Genomic DNA, 6,199 nt, shown 5'->3' on the forward strand with positions numbered 1-6,199 from the left:
CCTCCATACAGTAGGATGAATACTGAGTAGGATGATACCTGTTGTTNTATCTCGTACTGTTGTCTAACTAATTTCTCTGCATGTAAGGTTTCCTAAAAATTTTATTAAAATTCATAGAAAATATATGCGAAGCAGGTCAATATGCACAATATGGAAATATTCGGATTTAATTACAGATTGACTATCAGGTAAGATATCAGAAACATATCAAAATTGTAAATGGGCAGGTTGCTGTGGTTTGTGGAAATGATAGTTGCCATATAATGCATATTTGATATTTCCAGGGGTTGAAACCCCCCTAATAGTACTAGATCTACATTTAAATTATAAATAGACATCAATCAATAGGCTACATGTAGTAGGCTAGGGCCTACAAGCCATTAATCATAATTGTAAATGATGATGATTTTTAACAGATTCAGAGATTGTCTTGATTATTTTCACTCTTTTTTTCCTTCAAAATACAAAAAGAAACTAACCTGCGACTTTTCACGAACTAGATGTCTAGATTCTCTCGCAACCTACGACACGTTCTTCTCCGTCTCTTTGTAAGCAAAAATGGTAGGAGAATAATTACCATCGGTAGGTTCATAACCATGCCAGCCATCAAGAAAATGTTCCGAGCAAATCCAAGTATTATTGTTCGGTAGCCAGTCCTTTCTATTCACGGCTTTTGATCCAAGTATTGCGCTGTCTTTTATTCTTCGGAAAACGGAAAAAAACTTATGCCTCTGGACTTAGCTTCAACATTAAACCTGTTATGACACTTGTAAACACAGCAGGTTTTCACCATTTTGACGTGCGTTTGTTTACATCCGTGTTGCTAGCCACTCATAGGTGTTTGTGCGCATGCGCGAGCAGGGGGCGCTACGTTATCGTGAAAAGGCCTATAGAGATATGGCGATAATTCTTTCGATTTTGTAATGTAGGGATTCCGAGGTTTCCAGTGATATAAAACATGCATGCGTTACATGCAAATTCAAAACCCCATTCACTTAACATGGGACTAATATTAGATAAATCGGCTAATTAGATTAACCTGGCTGTCAACCCCAATATAAATCAAAGTTTAAGTAGCTTTAAAGACACCTTCCCTATCATATTTCTTTAAAATGTTTTGTGTCCATTTAAGCTATATAAATAGGTTCTAGGATGGATTGAACCTTGTTATACTGTAAGTAAAGCTTACAGAAGCACATTAAAGGCATACCCCCACATAATTTCCCAACTTTCTTATTTTTTATCCAAATTTCACCAAACTTGGTATGTATGTGTATAATCCAATTCTAAATTTGATGGATATGTCGAATTTGCGTATTGCGCATGCGCATTACTAACTTTCTTATTTCTTATCCGAATTTCATCAAACTTGGTATGCATGTGTATAATCGAAATCTAAATTTGATGGATATATCGAATTTGCGTAGTGCGCATGCGCATTGCCAACTTTCTTATTTATTAACCGATTTTCATCAAACTTGGAATGTATGTGTATAACCCAATTCCAAATTTGATGGAAATATTAATTTTTGTTGTGCGCATGCGCATTTCTAACTTTCTTATTTCTTGTCCGAATTTCATCAAAATTGGTACGTATGACGTGTGTATAATCCAATTCTAAATTTGATGGAAATATTGAATTTTTGTTGTGCGCATGCGCATTACCAACTTTCTTATTTCTTATCCGAATTTCACCAAACTTAGTATGTATGTGTACAATCCAATGCTAAATTTGATGGAAATATTGAATTTTTGTTGTGCGCATGCGCATTACAAACTTTCTTACTTCTTATCCGAATTTAATCAAACTTGCTATGTGTGTGTATAAACCAATTATAAATTCAATGGAAATAACCAATTTTTGTTGTGTGCATGCGCATTACCAATTTTCTTATTTCTTATCCGGATTTCATGAAACTTGGTCTTATTATTAATTGACAAACATTCTTTTATTCCTAGTCAATATACTTTAAACCCCAGGCACTTTTGCATGTTTGCATTTAGAGATGCAGAAAAGTATTTACATCAATGTAATTGCAATAGACTATATTCGTATGTACCTGAATGTCGTAACCCGCCCTGCATCAGTACTGTTATTAGAACAGTTCTAGTTTTAATTTTTTTTGCAGGGCGTTCGTTCATTGTTTTCTAACTGTTTAATTTTTTTTTTCTTCATCCCGGGAGCTTAGTTCTCGGAAACGGCAACGGGTACGGCAAAACTGATTTCACCATGTGTGGAGAATTGTGGAATGAATGTAAAACGAAAATTTTCTGAGCAACATTACGCGACGTTTGCAACAAACAGAAAATCGCCTCTAGAGGGCATGTTTATCAACCGATTTTGATCGGGTTTCGTGTATTTCTTGTAAAATTCGTTGCATACTTCTTTTGCCGAAATTAATCGAAAAATACTATTTCGGTTGTTATTTGTCGGATTGACTTGAAACTTACATGGTGTAGACCGCCAGCAAAGTGGAATAAAAGCACACATTCAAAATTTGTTCATTACTTCCGGTTTCGATGTTAGTACTTCCGGTGGCGTCACTTCCGGTGGAATTGATTTATGTCAAAAGTAACATATGCATTATATTACCAGCCTTAATACAAACCTTTTAAACTAATAAAAATCGTACCGGAAGTAACATGTTTGTCGCAATATCGGTTTGCCTCATTTTTGTCCAAATCGATTCCCAGAATTCATTTTTAATCCGATATGCGTAACGTTTGTGTCAAACGATACGTTTAATGTTTGTCTACAAATGATAGGAAGCATAATTTTGATTTTCGGTTTTGCCTTTTTTGTACGACCGGATTGTTTTTTTCAAAGTTTGAAGGCGTATATCTCATGACCTTGACCTTTGATGACCTCCATATTTACTGTGATGTCTATCTGCTGACCTTTTGACCTTTGGGGTCAGATACCTATTTCCGATTTTAAAGGGGTCTAAATTATGGACCATTTTGAGCCTTTAAAGTGCTCTATCTCGGTCCCTAATAGAGATATGGCAATAATTCTTTCGATTTTGTAATGTAGAGATTCCCAGCTTTCCATAGATATATAACATGCATACTTTACATGCAAATTCAAAACTCCATTCACTTAACATGGGGTTATTATTAGATAAATCGGCTAATTAGATTAACCTGGCTGTCAACCCCAACAGAAATCAAATTTTAAGTTGTTTTAAAGATACCCTCCCTTTTATATTTCTTAAAAATGATAATTAAAATTAAGCTTTTAGGTGGATTGAATCATGTCATATTTTAGTTTAAGCTCACGGCAGCATATTGAAGGTATACCTCCACTTAATTTACCAACTTTCTTATTTCTTATCCGATTTTCATCAAACTTGGTATGCATGTGTATAATCAAATTCTAAATTTGATGGAATTATCGAATTTGCGTAGTGCGCATGCGCATTGCAAACTTTCTTACGTATTATCCGATTTTCATCAAACTTGGTATGTATGTGTATAATCAAGTTCTAAATTTAATGGAATTATCGAATTTGAGTAGTGCGCATGCGCATTGCCAACCTTCTTATTTCTTTTCCGATTTTCATAAAACTTGGTATGTATGTGAATAATTCAATTCTAAATTTGATGGAAATTTTTAATTTTTGTTGTGCGCATGCGCATTACCGACTTTCTTATTTTTTATCCGAATTTCACCAAACTGAATATGTATGTGTTTAATTCAATTCTAAATTTGATGGAAATATTGAATTTTTGTTGAGCGCATGCACATTACCAACTTTCTTATTTCTTATCCGGATTTCATCAAACTTAGTCTTTATTAATTGACAAATATTCTTTTATTCCTAGTAAATATACTTTAAACTCCAGGCACTTTTGGATATTTGCATTTAGAGATGCAGAAAGGTATTTACATTAAATAATTGCAATAGACCATCTTCGTATGTACCTGAATGTCGTAACCCGCCCTGCATCAGTACTGTTATTAGAACAGTTCTAGTTTAACTATGTTATCATTTATTCTTTGAATCATTTAAAACATTTAAATTAGCGCCATTTCACAGCGATATTAGGTTGTTATGTTTTTTATTGTCATTATTAATGTATTGATTATGTTGTTTTGGTATTTTATGAATATGTTTCTAAAGTACTCTAAAAAATTTTTGTCAATATCAATTCTCGATTGTTAGTGTAATTAGTAGCAATTAGTATATACTAATTTAATAATGTTAATTTGGGTATTGATTAATAGATCAATGTGTTATTTATCACTGTATACTATATTATATGCGTGATGGTAATACTTAAGTTGGTACAGTAAATGATTCTGTATTTTAGGATTTCTTAGTACAGTTAGTGCAGTTAGCAATATAGTTAACTAGTTTCAATTTTATATCAAAGTATAGTTAATCCTTGTGAATTAGTTGATAGCTAGCACATTACACGCTTATGAGTTTTTAATGTTCAAAGTCTAAGTTCTTTTAACATATTAATATTATCAAGAGTTGCGATCAAATCATCTGTTATTCTCATTTTGTGCTAGCATATGTAAATCAGATATGGTACTTCAATTTCAAATATTGAATCGTGTACATTTTGTGTTTATTTCTTCTCCACCAAGGTGATTTAATTGCCATTAATCAAAATGTTTTATGATTTTTTATACTGCGGCTGAACTTTTTTACATCTAGTTCTGTGTTTGACGTGGATTAACTTTTTGTTAATATTTCTTTACGTAAAACGTTTAAAAAGATCAGTTTATACAGATTCTTGATGTTCAGCATTATCATAAAATAATTTTATTTTTATGGCTATTTTTAACTATTTTTAATAGAGTTAAATCTTTCGAAAAGATTTTCATAAAAATCTCATTACAATGTAGTCATGTCCAGATTCTTGTAATCCAGCTAGTAGCCTTTTTAGTTGCGGTATAAACAATTCCAATCTGTACATAGGTGGTCTGTAAATGGTTGTAACAGAAATGTTTTTATCTGGAATATTCAAAGCTACATATTCAATATTGATCAGTCCTAATTTTATTATGTGACATATGTTTTTCCTGTGGTAAACTGCCACACCACCATGTTCATTTTCTTTGATATATCTAAATTGTTCATTATCATCATAGCTGGCATTCCGTGGCAGATTATGAAAGGTAAAATCATCTTATCTTATTTTGGAAGGCTTTCTTACATTATTCAACCAGGTTTCTGTCAAACAAATAATATCTGCTGTGAGAATTCTTTTGTCATTCTTTAAATCTTCAAAATGAGTTGTTAATCCTTGTACATTAAATAGTATGATAGTATGCTCAGTATGGAGTGGTTGTTCATCTGGTTGTAGAAATTTTGCCATTTCGTCCATAGCTTTTTCTATTCTTTCATCGCAGTAAATAGTTTTTTCGTCAAAATCTTGGATTGTTAGTCCGTTTAATGTCTTGACTCGGCTTAAAGCAACATAAGCTTGACCATCTTGAAATATTTTATTTAAAGAAATAACAGCTCTGTCTAGACTCAGACCTTGTACTTTATGTATTGTTACGGCATATGCTAGTCGTAAAGGAAATTGTCTTCTAATATCACCTTTATAATTAATGTGTGCACTTTCATGCCTTTCAATTGGAATGCTTCCTTTTGGTATATATGGTGGTAGGTGTGTTTGATTTTTCTGTTCAACTTTAGCATGATCAAATTTAACATAGATTTTAATTGGATGCTTATGATCATCATGTTCAATGTATGTTACATTTATCAATCCAATCAGCTAGTACATTACACGCTTATGAGTTTTTAATGTTCAAAGTCTAAGTTCTTTTAACATATTAATATTATCAAGATCAAATCATCTGTTATTCTCATCTAGTGCATTCTGTAAATCAGATATGGTACTTCAATTTCAAATATTGAATCATGTACATTTTGTGTTTATTTCTTCTACAACAAAGTGATTTAATTGCCATTAATCAAAATGTTTTGGATTTTATTATTCATCTGGATTTTTTATACTGCGGCTGAACTTTCTGGGAGGGATGGTGTTGGCTCTTTTACATCTGGTTCTGTGTTTGACGTGGATTAACTTTTTGTTAATATTTCTTTACGTAAAAAGTTTAAAAAGATCAGTTTATACAGTTTCTTGATGTTCAGCATTATCGTAAAATAATTTTTATGGCCTCGTGGTAGCTATAATAAGTCGGCACAATAGTGATTCGAATCCGTTGTAAGTC

The sequence above is a fragment of the Lottia gigantea genome, assembly GCF_000327385.1.
Source record: "Lottia gigantea unplaced genomic scaffold LOTGIsca_7, whole genome shotgun sequence".
NCBI classification, from domain to species: Eukaryota; Metazoa; Mollusca; class Gastropoda; family Lottiidae; genus Lottia; species Lottia gigantea.